The sequence below is a fragment of the Schistocerca piceifrons genome, chromosome 5 (assembly GCF_021461385.2).
Source record: "Schistocerca piceifrons isolate TAMUIC-IGC-003096 chromosome 5, iqSchPice1.1, whole genome shotgun sequence".
Taxonomy (NCBI): Eukaryota; Metazoa; Arthropoda; class Insecta; order Orthoptera; family Acrididae; genus Schistocerca; species Schistocerca piceifrons.
The window spans coordinates 141,485,924-141,503,602 of NC_060142.1; the positions used below are offsets into that span (position 1 = coordinate 141,485,924).

At 44.6% G+C, this 17,679-nt stretch overlaps 1 pseudogene; it reads right to left on the bottom strand.

Annotated features, from left to right (window-relative positions):
• Positions 1-17,284: 17,284 nt before the first annotated feature.
• On the bottom strand, positions 17,285-17,402 carry LOC124799474 (annotated as a pseudogene).
• Between the last annotated feature and the right edge of the window lie 277 nt (positions 17,403-17,679).

Sequence of the window (17,679 nt, forward strand, 5' to 3'; positions counted from 1 at the left end):
TAACATACCCTGTCTATCCTCAGCTCCGTAAATCAAGGGAAAAGAGTCCTACTCTGGACAACATCCAGATTTCTCGAAATACAAAGTGAAATATTCTCTGTGAAATATTAACTTCTGTAGTTTCAAACATATTGAAATATTGTTGTGGCATTGGATGCGCCTCATTTTTCTGAGATCGCAAATGTATTCAAGTTTGCATTAATGTCACGACTGTACAAAACGAACTGACTCTAATGTTAAGATTCATTTATGAAACAGACCTTTTAACTGAAAGTAAGAAAGATTTTCGACTCGTTTAAGTTAACGGACAGTCTAAATAGAACTAAAGAGTCAGTTCCCTCTCCCGTGGTAGGCGACAAACATTTTTCTTTTCATTATTTTGTGGCGAGTGTCAGATACACGAAAATGAGAAAGGGTTGAAATTATGTGTAAAGTAAGTTCTTGGTCGCTACGTACACTCATTCTCAACTACTGAAGTTTTGCACTGAAAATAAGTGTGTACTCCTGTCGAAGTATCGACGGTTGTCGACGACGTCATGCTGCTGAACTTCCGTAAGTTCTTTGAACACAATGTACGCCAGTAGAAACTCAGGTCCCACATTATTAACATTGTCTGGCTAATTTGCTGGCCTGAGTTACTTTGCCTCAAGAAATGGACACAGATTGTGTTGTGGATTGGCCAGAGAGCCAACCCACTATGAGAGGAAGCCGAAAGGCACGCGTTTTAGCTCACGCAGGCTGGCGTGATGTCTGGAACAGGACAAGGAAGTTAGACTTCAGCAAAAAAGGACGTAGCTGTTGGAACACTTAACTTTAATCCGTAAATGGTGAACATCGCTCTTGACGGTACATGTTTTACAGCATCAATAGTAACTGGTAATGGCGCTTTGCTAGTTCGTAGCAAATGACGTAGCTGAAGGCTATGCTAACTATCGTCTCGGCAAATGAGAGCGTAATTTGTCAGTGAACCATCGCTAGCAAAGTCGGCTGTACAACTGGGGCGAGTGCTAGGAAGTCTCTCTAGAACTGCCGCGTGGCGGCGCTCGGTCTGCAATCACTGATAGTGGCGACACGCGGGTCCGACGTATACTAACGGACCGCGGCCGATTTAAAGGCTACGACCTAGCAAGTGTGGTGTCTGGCGGCGACACCACAGATTGTAACTTAAACAATTGTCTCGTTATGTTAAATCTTTAAGCCACTTTATGATTAGACTATGACAAAATGGTTGTTTTTAAATTAGTTCAGTATTTCTTTATTTCTACATTACAATGAACCGCTGACTAGTTTATAACAGCAGATTATACGATTATGAAATATTGTTCACCACCACGCACACCGGACAAAATCAAATTAATTAGCACATGACCTACATCTAAAATTTTAACGTAAAATTTAAATAAAAATAAATAAATCCGCTTCCCATATATGCTACCGATGTACAGGGTGAATCACCTCAAACTGGCACCGAAAATATTGCGGAAAAGGAAAGTGCTATTGATGTGCGGTTTTGACAGAATGGATTGGTAGTCAGTGGGTCGTATTGTTGTACAATAAACAGTTTGTAATAATATTGGGAAAGTGTATTTTCCGTGAAATACATTTTTAAATGGAACAATTCCTACTGACACTAACAAATTAAAAGTAACGCAAATTAGTATGTCATGGTGTTTGTTGCAGAATTCTAGAGCGAGTCGTTTACGAGATATCGTATTTTCAAGAGTGCAGTAGCTACACTAGTTATGTGGATTCTGACATGAAACTACATAACTGACCATCACAGGTTGTGTTCAAAGTGACAGTACTCACTTACTGTTTGGTATGGAACGACTGCTGCACACGTGGTAGGATTTCAGCGGTGATGCATGAGCAGGCTGTAATATGTCCTTGCAAATCGTTGGGCGTAGTTGATATGTTCCTGTAGACGTAGTTTTTAAGCTTCTACCGCAGAAAAAAAGTCGACGTCAAACCCGGGGAACTGGCCGGCCAAGGTACAGATCCTCTGCGTCAGATCCAACGATATGGAAACAATTCGTGAAGACAAGCTCTAGTATTTCGTGTCGTACGGGCTGGACAGCCATCATGTTGGTATCACAGGTTCCTCCTAGTATGCAGAGGAACGTCTTCTAACATTCATGGATGAAGGTCAGTTAGGAGGCTGCGATACTTCGCGTTCTGTCTATTAAAAACGGGCCTATGGTCTGATGGTTCACTACCCCACATCACACGTTTACACTCCATGGATGCTGACGTTCCACCTGACGAAGCCAACGAGAATCGTCAACAGACCAATAGTGCATTTTTTGGTGGTTTACCTGGCTATGATTGGTAAATGTAGCTTCATCATTGAACAAGATACATGATGCACCTGAAGTATCCTGTCTTAATGCCGATGTACAGAAGTTAATAGAATTCTCACAATCGTTTCGATGCAGTTCCTGATGGACAGACATGTGATAGGGATGGAACCTACGTCGTTGGAAATACACAGGACACTTGCCTGATTCATGCCAATTCCTCGTGCCATTGTGCGGGAGCCAACGTACGGATCAACTGCAGCAACGGCAAGGACGTTAATTTCACCCTCTTCCGTCGTCACTTGTTTCCTTTTCTTACGTTGTCTGCGTGCTACACCACCACTTTCAGCTAAATAGTTGAAGAGATTGATAAATAACTACTGAGATGGCTGAAGTTTATTGAACTATCCTGTTGTATGGACAGAGCAAGAACGAACTGCGTGCACCGTACACTCTCCGTACACCATGAGTGTGTCGGCTTTATCTGCATTGGTAAATCCAATCGTCCATTCACGGCTTACTGCTTGGATTGTCACACACTTACTGACTGGCAAGTCGCAAGTGCGCTCAACGAACACAGAAGCATACTGCAAGCAAACATAACAACATCGTAACTAGCAACTACGCAGGTTCAATGACACAAACAAGTGTCGGTGTTGTAATTTTTGAAAATACGATACCTCGTAAATGACTCGCACTACAATCCTGCAACAAAAATCACTGACATTCTAATTTACCCTACTTTTACTTTCTTCATGTTCCAGTTAAAAATTGTTTGTTGATGTTAACAGGCAGTGTTCCGTTAAAAAATGTGTATTTTTGCACGAAGATACACTTTCTGTTACCACAATCTGTTTATTGGCTAGCCCCTGACTAGCAATCTACTCTGTAAAAGCCGCAAATCAGTAGCACTTTCCGTTTCCGCACTATTTGCGGTGCAAGTTTTAGGTAACTCTCGCAGTATATTCCCACAAAACAGTGGCGGTTTCGCAATGTCTCGAGTTTCACCACACCAAAACTAAACTACATTCTACTCCTAAACTGCTACATCAGATCCACATTATCAAAAGTGACTTGATATTACTCGTAGAGTCCATTTGGTCTTGTGCTATTATACATGTACCGATACTGAAATACCGATTTCTGTTGTAATCGTGATACTTTGAAGTTTTTGCACTGATGAGGTACATACGGGTTACAGAGTTCACTGAAGAAACGAATATGAAATTGGCTTTCATACACTTCATGGTCTTCAGATGAGTGTTTTCGCTGAACTCTTCGTTCCGTTGTACTGTAGGGCCTGCGTCTTGTAGAACGCCTGCGGCTGTAGATCGAGACCTTCTCCTGAGCAATACCTGTAGGAAGAGTCTGCGGCTGGCACCGACACATTGTCAGGGTCAAGCATAGCGAAATCTGGATTTGTGTGTGTTTGACTGTTATCGTGGCAGTGCGATGACTGGAACTATCCGCCATTTCCCCCCACGTTCCACACTGTCCAACCCATTGGATGATGCCTCGAAAGCACCATCTTGTAGCCTATTTGAAAAAGTCTTGCCTTGTGTTGTACAGTCCGATTTTCATCTCAATAATTGAAATTTTCTTTTGCCAACCTATCAAATTTACACCACAATTCTTCATTCTAAACTACATTGAGGTGATGCAAGTCGGGTGGTACCTTCTAACATTCCACACTGCCCAACCCGTTGAAAGATGCCCCAAAAGCACCATCTTGTAGCCTATTTCAAAAAGTCTTGCCTTGTATCGTACAGTCCGATTTTCATGTCAAGAACTGAAAATTTCTTTTGCCAACCTATCAAATTTATACCACATTTTTTCATTCTAAACTACATTGAGGTGATGCAAGTCACTGGATACCTACTAATATCGTGTCGTACCTCCTTTTGTCCTGCGTAATGCAGCAGCTCGATGTGACACGGACTGAACAAGTCGTTGCGATTCTCCTGCAGACATACACTGGTATTCAAAATTAAACCAACAAACAGAAATTTTGCAAATTTGCATTTATTTTGCCACAAAACAATACAAACAGGTAACTGTAAAGCAGGAACAACGTGAAGAACATAAACAATAGCAACATGCATGACGAAGACGTTCTTCGTTTCTTGTAAATTAACGGATTTAGATACACAGTCTGACAACTGGTTAATGTGTTCAGTATGCTGTGTGACCACCTCTGGCAGTAGTACAGGCCCGACAACGACGGGGCAGGCTGTAAATTTCGACATCAATTTCATGTTGAGGCAAAAACGCCCATTTTTCCTGCAGAGCTGCTCGCAAGTCTCGGAGAGTGGTTGGTGGATGCTAACGTGATGCAACCCGTGCCCCTAATGCATCCCAGACTTGCTCTATGGGATTCAAAATCGGAGAGCGAGCAGGTCACGGCATGCGTGCAAATCCTTCCGTTTCCAAGAAATTATCAACCACGTGTGCTCTATGAGGTCGATCATTAGCACTTCGCAGAACCTCACATGAGGTCCCAAGAACTCGTCGCGATATCTCTCAGCAGTTACACCTTGCCTATCCAACCGAACAAGTTCAGGAAGGAGTGCTCGAGTGGTGCTGTGACCGAGCGGTTCGAGCTCTTCAGTCTGGAACCACGCGGCTGCTAAGGTCGCAGGTTCGAATTCTGCCTCCGGCATGAATGTGTGTGATATCCTTAGGTTAGTTAGGTTTACGTAGTTCTAAGTTCTAGGGGACTGATGACCTCAGATGTTAAGTCTCATAGTGCTAAGAGCCATTTGAACCATTTATTTGTCAACATAGTCCTGCTCAAAGCATTAGGGATCCTCCTCGATATCAACCTCTTTCCATAATGTTTGGGTCCCAAAATCGTATTCCACGTTCTCTCCAGATGCGAATCCGTCGGGTATCATTCTCGTGGCCAAATCGGGACTCATCTGTAAATCGAACATTGACCCACTGTTCGACCGTCCATGTAGCATGTTGACAGTTCCACTCTATAGACATTCACTTCTGTGAAGACTGGTCAGAGGTACACGTACAGCAGGTGTCCGAAAATAAAGACCACTCTGCTGAAGCCTTCTGTACACGGTTTGCCTCGATAAACAGGCCCAGTGGACGCTGTGAGGGCAGATGCCAGTTGCCGTGCAATACTTAGGAGGTACCGACGCCCCCTTACAGCCAAATAACGCTCCTCTCTTTCTGATGTCACACCTGGTAGGCATTGCTCTGGTCTTCGAGATGTAGTTCCGGTCTCCATAAAGTGTCGCCACATCCGAAAAACAACAGAACGATTTACGTGAAGCCATCGGGCCACATCAATTTGCTTCCATTCTTACTTTGTCCCTCCACCGAAGGGAGTCTGGTAGGCGTCTTCACTGTGCTACATAGCACCGTCCATGACTGTGGATTTGGTCTACCAGGAAAACACTACCCCGCTTGATAGGTGCCTGACCTCATCGTTGGCGTCCTTGTTCGTTGATCGGAATGCCATCTCCCGTGCGCCGTCCGGTGTGGCCGTGCGGTTCTAGGCGCTTCAGTCTGAAACTGCGCGACCGCTACGGTCGCAGGTTCGAATCCTGCCTCGGACATGGATGTGTGTGATGTCCTTACGTTAGTTAGCTTTAAGTAGTCCTACGTTCTAGGGGACTGATGACCACAGATGTTAAGTCCCATAGTGCTCAGAGCCATTTGAACCATTTGAACCATCTCCCGTGCAGAACACGTTTCTACGGTCACCTATTGGCAGTTTGTACGATTATATCGTGAATTAGACACAGCAGAGGGAAATGGTGGTTTGTTGCTTTAATTTTTTGGCACCAGAGTATTTAGCCATGCTGCATCTATAGCCGTCCATAATTGGGAAAATGTTGCCGTTGCCGGATTTTGTGCATGAGCTAGCATGTCGATTATGTTCCATAAATGTTCGATGGGGTTCATGTCGAGCGATCTGCGTGGTCAAACAATTATTTCGAATTGTCTAGAATGTTCTTCAAACCAATTGCGAATATTTGTGGGTCTGTGACATGGCGTATTGCCATCCATAAAGCCGGCCGGAGTGGCCGTGCGGTTCTGGGCGCTACAGTCTGGAGCCGAGCGACCGCTACGGTCGCAGGTTCGAATCCTGCCTCGGGCATGGATGTGTGTGATGTCCTTAGGTTAGTTAGGTTTAATTAGTTCTAAGTTCTAGGCGACTGATGACCTCAGAAGTTAAGTCGCATAGTGCTCAGAGCCGTTTCATCCATAAAAATTAAAACTTTTATGGGGCAATGAAGTCCATGAATGGCTACAAACTGTCTTCATGTAGCCAAACATAACTATTTCCATTCAGTTAGACCAGAGGGCCCAGTCCATTCCACGTCAACCATTATGGAGCAACCATCAGCTTGCACAGTATCTCGTTTACAACTTGGGTCCATGGCTTCGTGGGGTCTGCTCCACACTCGAACCCTACTATCAGCACTTACCAACTGAAACCGGGACTCATCTGACCAGTCCACCGTTTTCCAGTCGTCTAGGGTCCCACCGACAAGGTCATGAGCCCAGGAGAGGCGTTGCAGGCGTTGTCATGTTGTCAGCAAATACGCTTGCGTCGGTGGTCTACTTCCATAGCACATTAACGCCAAATTTTGCCACATCGTCCAAACGGTACGTTAGTCGTACGTCCCAAATATGGCGGCTATTTCAGCTGTGTTGCTTGTCTGTTAGCACTGACGACTCTACACAAACGTCGCTGCTCTCGGTCGTTAAGTGAAGGCCATCGGCCACTGCGTTGTCGGTGGTGACAGGTATTGCCTGAAGTTTGCTACTTTCGGCACAGTTTTGAGATGGTGGATCTTTGAATAGTGACTTCCCTAACGATTTCCGAAACTAAATGTCTTATGCGTCTACCTCCAACTAGCATTCTGCGTTCAAAGTCAGTTAATTTCCTTTGTACTTGTCATATTCACGCCGGAAAGCGTTTCACATGAATCACCTGAGTACAACTGACAGCTCCGGCTATACAATGCCCCCTTATACCTTTGTATGGGATATTACCGCCATATGTACATGTGCATATCACTATCCCATGACTTCTGTCACTTCAGTGTATGCTGTTCAATTTGTCACTGATCCCTGTCATGTTAATATCATACGTGGAGCATTGCACAACTACACATTCCGGGTTGTCCTGTACACATCTGTTGCGTCTCTTAATCCTATGCGAGTATATTAGGTATGGGCCACATCACGTAAGCAAATGAATGACTCTCCGATGGGAGCTGATCCAATATTTTCATTCTTTCCCTTATGACTGGGAAACTTTCATGCTAACTAAGACCGGTATCTGATGAGTCCCAGGCAGATTGTTGCCATTCGCCTAATCTCCAGTTCTTCATTCTATCTTAGTGTCAACATTAGACCCCATTAAGTCCCTATTATTTACTTAATCTTAGCTTGCTTTTCAACCCATAGCTAGTACCGTGCTGCCTCCTATCTCGTCGTCATATTCGGGGGAAAGATGCCTAGTATGAAAAACAGTGTCGCGGTGGGAGGAAATGGCATTGTGACGGACTCTCATGACATGTAGCGGAAGATTATACGAGGGCAGTTCAATAAGTAATGCAACACATTTTTTTTCTGAAACAGGGGTTGTTTTATTCAGCATTGAAATACACCAGGTAATTCCCCAATCTTTTAGCTACACAACACTATTTTTCAACGTAATCTCCATTCAATGCTACGGCCCTACGCCACCTTGAAATGAGGGCCTGTATGCCTGCACGGTACCATTCCACTGGTCGATGTCGGAGCCAACGTCGTACTGCATCAATAACTTCTTCATCATCCGCGTAGTGCCTCCCACGGATTGCGTCCTTCATAGGGCCAAACATATGGAAATTCGACGGTGCGAGATCGGGGCTGTAGGGTGCATGAGGAAGAACAGTCCACTGAAGTTTTGTGAGCTCCTCTCGGGTGCGAAGACTTGTGTGAGGTCTTGCGTTGTCATGAAGAAGGAGAAGTTCGTTCAGATTTTTGTGCCTACGAACACGCTGAAGTCGTTTCTTCAATTTCTGAAGAGTAGCACAATACACTTCAGAGTTGATCGTTTGACCGTGGGGAAGGACATCGAACAGAATAACCCCTTCAGCGTCCCAGAAGACTGTAACCATGACTTTACCGGCTGAGGGTATGGCTTTAAACTTTTTCTTGGTAGGGGAGTGGGTGTGGCGCCACTCCATTGATTGCCGTTTTGGTTCGAAGTGATGAACCCATGTTTCATCGCCTGTAACAATCTGTAACAAGAAATTATCACCCTCAGCTACATGACGAGCAAGCAATTCCGCACAGATGGTTCTCCTTTGCTCTTTATGGTGTTCGGTTAGACAACGAGGGACCCAGCGGGAACAAACCTTTGAATATCCCAACTGGTGAACAATTGTGACAGCACTGCCAACAGAGATGTCAAGTTGAGCACTGAGTTCTTTGATGGTGATCCGTCGATCATCTCAAACGAGTGTGTTCGCACGCTCCGCCATTGCAGGAGTCACAGCTGTGCTCGGCCGGCCCGCACGCGGGAGATCAGACAGTCTTGCTTGACCTTGCGGCGATGATGACACACGCTTTGCCCAACGACTCACCGTGCTTTTGTCCACTGCCAGATCACCGTAGACATTCTGCAAGCGCCTATGAATATCTGAGATGCCCTGGTTTTCCGCCAAAAGAAACTCGATCACTGCCCGTTGTTTGCAACGCACATCCGTTACAGACGCCATTTTAACAGCTCCGTACAGCGCTGCAACCTGTCGGAAGTCAATGAAACTATACGAGACGAAGCGGGAATGTTTGAAAATATTCCACAAGAAATTTCCGCCTTTTTCAACCAAAATTGGCCGAGAAGAAAAATGTGTTGCATTACTTATTGAACTGCCCTCGTACAAAAAAAAAGAAGGAATTGTACTCATGGGGCAGAAATAGATAGAGGTGATGCACACGTACAGACAAATAAATACTTACATTTCCAGAAAAATTTAATCATTTTTTTCAAAAGACAGAGCTTCAGGAACTGACCAAGTCAATAACGCTTTGGTCCACCTCTGGTCCTTATGAACTTATATGGTTTGGCGTTGATTAATAAGAGTTGCTGGATGTCCTCCGAGGTATGCCGTGACAAATTCTGCCCAATTGTCGTGTTAGAAACCATCAAAATCCCGAGCTGGTCTGAGAGCCCTGACCATAATACTTCAAACGTTCTCTTTTGGGAGAGATCTGTCGGCCGTGCTGGCCAAGGTAGTGTTTGGAGCCTTATGGGCAGGGCCCCGCAGCCATCTCGGGACTTTGACGCTCTGACGAGCCAATTGCACAGAATTTGTAGTACACCCAACAGTTCTGTCAATCAGTGCCAAGCCGAATAACTTCTTGCCTGAGAGCCAGATATAGACAAACCCGTTATTGACTTGTTAAATTTTTGAAGCTTGTGTTCTTGAATAAATCATTTCCTTAGGATTCTTCCAATGATTCTCAGTCTGGCATCTGCTTTACCGACAATTAATTTTATATGGTCATTCCATTTTAAATCACTCCTAATGCGTACTCCCAGATAATTTATGGAATTAACTGCTTCCATTTGCTGAACTGCTATATTGTAGCTAAATGATATGGGATCTTTCTTTCTATGTATTCGCAGCACATTACACTTGTCTACATTGATATTCAATTGCCATTCCCTGCACTATGCGTCAATTCGTTGCAGATCCTCCTGCATTTCAGTTCAATTTTCCATTGTTACAACTTCTCGATATATTACAGCATCATCCGCAAAAAGCCTCAGTGAACTTCCAATGTCATTCACAAGGTCATTTATATATATTGTGAATAGAAACGGTCCTACGACACTTCCCTGCGCCACACCTGAAATCACTCTTTCTTCGGAAGACTTCTCTCCGTTGAGAATGACAGGCTGCGTTCTGTTATCTAGGAACTCTTCAATCCAATCACACAACTGGTCTGATAGTCAATATGCTCTTCCTTTGTTCATTAAACGACTGTGGAGAACTGTATCGAACGCCTTGCGGAAGTCAAGAAACACGACATCTACCTGGGAACCCGTGTCTATGGCCCTCTGAGTCTCGTGGACGAATAGCGCGAACTGGGTTTCACACGATCCTCTTTTTCGAAATCCATGCTGATTTCTACAGAGCAGATTTCTAGTCTCCAGAAAAGTCATTATACTCAAACTTAATACGTGTTCCAAAATTCTACAACTGATCGACGTTAGAGATATAGGTATATAGTTCTGCATTTCTGTTCGACGTCCCTTCTTGAAAACGGGGATGACCTGTGCCCTTTTCCAATCTTTTGGAACGCTACGCTCTTCTAGAGACCTACGACACACCGCTGCAAGAAGGGGGGCAAGTTCCTTCGCGTACTCTGTGTAAAATCGAACTGGTATCCCATCAGGTGCAGCGGCCTTTCGTCTCTTGAGCGATTTTAATTGTTTTTCTATCCCTCTGTCATCTATTTCGATATCTACCATTTTGTCATCTGTGCGACAGTCTAGAGAAGGAACTACAGTGCAGTCTTCCCCTGTGAAACAGTTTTGGAAAAAGACATGTAGTATTTCGGCCCTTAGTCTGTCATCCTCTGTTTCAGTACCATTTTGGTCACAGAGTGTCTGGACATTTTGTTTTGATCCAACTACCGCTTTGACATAAGATCAAAACTTCTTAGGATTTTCTGCCAAGTCAGTACATAGAACTTTAATTTCGAATTCGTTGAACGCCTCTCGCATAGCCCTCCTCACACTACATTTCGCTTCGTGTAATTTTTGTTTGTCTACAAGGCTTTTGATATGTTTATGTTTTCTGTGAAGTTCCCTTCGCTTCCGTAGCAGTTTTCTAACTCGGTTGTTGCACCACCATGGCTCTTTTCCATCCCTTACGATCTTGCTTGGCACATTCTCATCTAATGCATACTGTACGATGGCTTTAAACTTCGTCCACTGATCCTCAACACCATCTGTACTTGAGATACTTCCTTCATCTCCAGAGGTGGTGTGATGCAGTGAACTTTCACAACATTACTCTTTTGTTCTTGTCGACCAAAAGAAGTACAATTGTCAAATTGTCTTTTAGACCAAAATAACAATTATAAAACTTCTCTCGACGTGGAAGCCTTCATTTCCAGTACCTTCCTTTTTCTTTCTTTCTTTTTTTTTACGGTACCTATTACTGGATCAGATGGAGTTATGATATTACTGTGAACTCACTGGTGGCAGTGATTTATTCTGTTGAGTTACAACATGATTGATAAGGAAATCAGCAATTCTGTACTCAGTGTCATTTAATTCATCAGTTTGCTTCACTTGAGATGCTTCTGCTACAAGGTGTGAGTTCATTATCCAGGAGATCATCAGTATCTCAATCTCTGCTATCTCCTTTATGAAAGGCAGCTCCATCTTCAAGCCATTCAGAAACAGTTGATACATATCTCCCCCGAAAGGGGCCTCTCGGCCAACAATGCAATCCGATCATTTCATTTCAGTTGATTTATAATTTAGACCACTTTGCTGACTCCAGATGATACAGGTAGTAAGTATGGTATCCATGTTCTAGGTAAAGAATGAAAGTTACTTACGTATTTATACTGGTTCTCTACGTTCATTTGAAAGTATTTTGGCGTCGGCAGTGAGCAATCTTCAAAAGTTTATTCGGTTGTAACTTATACAATACTTCTGATCTCTCAAGAAAGAGTATGATTCAACCTAGTTGACTGTTCAGCTAAAATATAAATAAACTTTAGTAAAGACAGTTTGCTACGTGGTCTAAAGGACCCCTGTCATGCACTAGACGTGTAGGATTACCAAATTCGAGATATAAAATAACTGATTTGAGTTGCAACAAATAATGCTTTTTCTAAAGAAACTCAATTTTATTACCAAGAATTACACAAGCCATCAAATAAAATAAACAAATTTTTATAAAATCTTTTTGTGAAAATGAAACGTTGCCGGATCTAAAAGACTCTTTTTGTGTATCCAAGGGCTAAACTATCCAGTAATTCAACCAGTTTACTGTGCACAGAAGTCTTGCGGTGGAAGGCTGCAGTAGGTGGTGTAACAAAGTCTTTTGAAATTCTGGGCAAACAGGAAATTGTGTTCCGTGTTATGTGCTCCTTCGTTAGAAGTAGCTATAAATTCATTCGAGCAGCTGCGAAGCTCTCTGTAACCAACGTAACCTGTTTTGTAGATCACTACTAATCTATAGATATCTGCATGTTGTATGTCACGTGGAAGATGCGATACTAAAACTTCTTAAACACAAACGAAACGAAATGTTTCCGTTAATTTTAAAATACATCGCGTACGTCACTCGATCGTCGTTTAATTCCCTATCATCGAGTGCCGTTTTCCAATACTGCAGCACACTGCGGCAGGAGTTAACAAATGTTTTCGCGATGCTCCGTTCCGCAAGAGAACGACGCGCTGCCAGCACGGAGCACCGAATATACCGCCAAGGCAGCGCGCGACTTGCGCTAAAAAGCGACCCTTTGGAAAAGCCAAATCCGGCTGTAGCGCGCTTGTTAATGGACGCGGCCACGACTAAACTGTAACGAGTGGACGCACGGCGCAACAAACCGCAGCCCTTTCTAATTACGAGCCGGCGGGGGGAAGGGGGCCGCCTCTATCCGGCCAAGATTAAAACTGCAGCCCCTAATAGGGCGGTGCGCGCGATAAAACACAAGCGCGCCAGGCTTTTGTCTCCGGCCCGCGCGCCGGTGGCGCCCCTGGCGGCAGATCCCGGCGCCCCGATAAGGCCGGCTGGCTGCGTAACCGTCAGCTGCGTCTCGCTTTCCTCCCGCCTATCGGCAGTTATTCCGGGCCCCCTGCCCGCGTTCTTTTACCGCCGCTGCCAATCCGTGTCTATATACGTTCCAGCTGTTTTATTAAAACCTCTCATCCAACTGGTAGCTCCTTGTCTTGAGCCAGGTTTTCAAAGGCGACTATAATGACATCACTCGGCCTCCACTAGAGTGGCGCCACCGAAGTTGTATGTGAAGGTACCCAGATTCAATTGCCGTCACTTTTAGCCAAACCACTGAAGTTAAACTCGCTTTAACCTTGTGAGTCCACTTTCCTTCCTCCACCAGTGATAAGAGACCATTACTTCCCAACATGGGTTTAATTACCCACTGAGGGGTAAAATGAAATTTTCTAACGGTTAAAAGGGAAAGGATTCAATTGTCTTTCCGTCAGGAAACTAAATTATTTTTACAAGAAGTCAATTCTAATTGGCGCACGGTAATACTTAGTCTATATTTAGACATTTCCGCACGAAATATGTTCAACATTTCGCGACGCTGTCAGCAACTGTCTAAATATTAATTTTAATTTTATTTTTAATAATTAAAAGCCTCAGTTGCACCGTTTAGCTAGAATTTACCTAGGTTTCAGTCGTGATAACCCAACCTTCTTCAGAATAACAGTAACACTGGACAAACGGCAACTGAGGCTGTTAATTATTTAAATTAAAATTAATTTCTGCACGAGTTTGCCTATCTCGGCTTACAATGCCGTTTTCAAGTGCATCTGTGGGTGTTGTGAATAATGAATCTTATTTACATCATACTTACGACCAGGAAGGTATTTTTATACACTACTGGCCATTAAAATTGCTACACCACGAAAATGACGTGCTACAGACGCGAAATTTAACCGACAGGAAAAAGATGCTGTGATATTCAAATGATTAGCTTCTCAGAGCATTCACACAAGGTTGGCGCCGGTGGCGACACCTGCAACGGGCTGACACGAGGAAAGTTTCCAACCGATTTCTCATACACAAACAGCAGTTGACCGACGTTGCCTGGTGAAACGTTGTTGTGATGCCTCGTGTAAGGAGGAGAAATGCGTACCATCACGTTTCCGACTTTGGTAAAGGTCGGGTTGTAGCCTATCGCGATTAGCGTTTATCGTATCGGGACATTGCTGCTTGCGTTGGTCGAGATCCAATGACTGTTAGCAGAAGATGGAATCGGTGGATTCAGGAGGGTAATACGGAACGCGGTGCTGGATCCCAACGTCCTCGTATCACTACCAGTCGAGATGACAGGCATCTTATCCGCATGGCTGTAACGGATCGTGCAGCCACGTCTCGATCCCTGAGTCAACAGATGGGGACGTCTGCAAGACAACAACCATCTGCACGAACAGTTCGACGACGTTTGCAGCAGCATGGACTATCAGCTCGGAGACCATGGCTGCGGTTACCCTTGACGCTGCATCACAGACAGGAGCCCCTGCGATGATGTACTCAACGACGAACGTGGGTGCACGAATGGTAAAACGTCATTTTTTAGGATGAATCCAGGTTCTGTTTACAGCATCATGATGGTCGCATCCGTGTTTGGCGACATCGAGGTAAACGCGCATTGGAAGCGTGTATTCGTCGTCGCCGTACTGGCATTGCACCCAGCGTGATGGTATAGGGTGCCACTGGTTACACGTCTCGGTCACCTCTTGTTCGCACTGACGGCCCTTTGAACAGTGGACTTTACATCTCAGATGTGCTACGACTCTTGGTTCTACCCTTCATTCGATCCCTGCGAAACCCTACATTTCAGCAGGATAATGCACGACCGCATGTTGCAGGTCCTGTACGGGCCTTTCTGGATACAGAAAATGTTCGACTGCTGCCCTGGCCAGCACATTCTCCAGATCTCTCACCAACTGAAAACGTCTGGTCAATGGTGGCCGAGCAACTGGCTCGTCACAATATGCCAGTCACTACTCTTGATGAACTGTGGTATCGTGTTGAAGCTGCATGGGCAGCTGTACATGTACACGCCATCCAAGCTCTGTTTGACTCAATGCCCAGGCGTATCAAGGCCGTTATTACGGCCAGAGGTGGTTGTTGTGGGTACTGATTTCTCAGGATCTATGCACCCAAATTGCGTGAAAATGTAATCACATGTCAGTTCTAGTATAATATGTTTGTCCAATGAATACCCGTTCACCATCTGCATTTCTTCTTGGTGTAGCAATTTTAATGGCCAGTAGTGTAGATTAAATTTTTATATACATATTGATGGAGTTGACCATCATATGTCATCTAGGAGACAACTGTGGGATTCCTGTGGTGAAATATTATTATTATTATAGTCAAGCAGCTGTTATAATATGAAATTTTTCGTGACAACGATTGCTTGACATCGATTTCACAGTTGGGATTCTTAGATCTGTTTACAGATATTTTACCTTATGGAGTCAATGATCGTATGTTTGTTGCAACAGTGCGCGTTTTTGTTTATTCCTTGAAAGAAAACAGACTTGTTTATTCTTTGTTATACTTGTATTCCTTTGTTTTTTTTTTTTTTTTTTTTTTTTAATCTCGCTATTTGTATCGATCTGTTTCGGCCTTTTGCGAGTAAAGTCATAGCTTTCCTGAAACAGTATTTGTCGAAATTAATTACGTGGATACTGACGAGCACTACTATGTACTACCCAGCAAACAAGCGGAAATGCGCACGTGAAAATAGAGAGTCGATCGGGTCTGGGCATACACGACGAGCTACATGAAGCTGCAATCGGCAACTGAAGAGCAAAATAATCCAGCGATGAGTCCGCGGATGCCAATTAGCAACGACGAGCAAGGCGCAATTGAAAGCACAAACGTGGCAGCTCTTGCCGGAAAAACCGTAACTTTGATTCGCGATGCTTGAATTGGTATTCGACCAAAATGACATAACTGATGAACGCACAAGGTTTGCAGTGGCCGTAAACGTTTTCATAAGTGTTCAATATGCACCTCTTGTGACGCACGGCATATGTCATTGAGGTATTCAAATTGTTCCCACACTGCAGCGAGCACGTCTTGAGGTATGGCTTCCACAGTTGCTGTTATGCGATGTCTCAGTTGATTCATTGTTGCTGGTAACAGAGGCACGTAAACAGTCTTTTATAAACCCCCACCAGAAATAACCACATGGTCAGGTCCGGTGACCCTGAAGGCCAGTAACGTAAGCCTGGATCATTTTATCCAGTGACCGTTCAGCAATCCTTTGATTTAAAAATTCCTACACTTCCAGATGCCAGTGTGGCGGTGCGCCATCCTGTTGGTAAATGAAGTTATTGGAATCACTCTCCAAATGTGGGAAAAGAAAGTTTTCAGGCATATCGTGATATGTGCTTCCTGTAACAGTGTTCTAGGCAAAGAAAACTGGACCATACACCTTTTCCCGCGAAACTGCAGAAAACGCATTAAATTTTGGAGAATCATTTTCATGTACAATTTCATGTGGTTGTTACGTACCCTGTATTCTCATATTATGACGGTTCACCTTTCAATTTAAATGGAATGTTGCCTCGTCACTAAACACTAAGCGTGCAAGAAAACTGTCATCCTCCATCTTGCCAAGAACGAAATTACATAACTCCATAAGTTGCTGTTTGTCACCTTCACGAAGAGCTTCAGTAGCTGAACTTCGTTTGGTTTCATCCGTAAACGTCGACGCAACACACGCCAGATCTCGACAGTAGAAATTTACTCCTCCTAAACATCTTCTAAAAAAATGGTTCAAATGGCTCTGAGCACCGTGGGACTTAACGTCTGAGGTCATCAGTCCCCTAGAACTTATAACTAGTTAAACCTAACTAAACTAAGGACATCACACACATCCATGCCCGAGGCAGGATTCGAACCTGCGACCGTAGCGGTCGCGCGGTTCCAAACTGTAGCGCCTAGAACCGCTCGGCCACCCTGGCTGGTGCCGGAGGTGGGCAAACGTTCACCTAGACATCGTAGGACCGCTGCCGTCCTCAGGAAAAGCACTCCGTCTACATATCACAAGTGGCCCATCGGGACCATACGGCCGCCATGTCATCCTCAGCTGAGGATGCGGATAGGAGGGGTGTGTGATCAGCACACCGCTCTCCCGGTCGTTATGATGGGTTTCTGTGACCGGAGCCGCTACTATTCGGTCGAGTAGCTCCTCAATTGGTATCACGAGGCTGAGTGCACACAGAAAAATGGCAACAGTGCATGGCGGCCCGGATGGTGACCCATCCAAGTACCGGCCACGCCCAACAGCGCTTAACTTCGGTGATCTGACGGGAACCGGTGGATCCACTGCGGCAAGGCCGTTGCCGCCGTCCTCAGAAGGGTACCATTATTTTTCTGCTGTACATCGGTTCACGCGATGGGCTGAATCAGTGCCATTGTGTGACATATCTGTGGAGACAGTGGCACGAGTATTTTTGGCGACTTGGATTGCTCGTTTCGATTGCTCCCTAGACGTGTCCATAGAACAGGGCGACCAATTTGCAGCGGCATGATTTGTACAGCTGAAAAAGTTTTGTGGATTCAGGCACCACCACAGGACTGCCTACCACACTGAAAGTAAAGCCATTGTCGAGCGTTGGAAC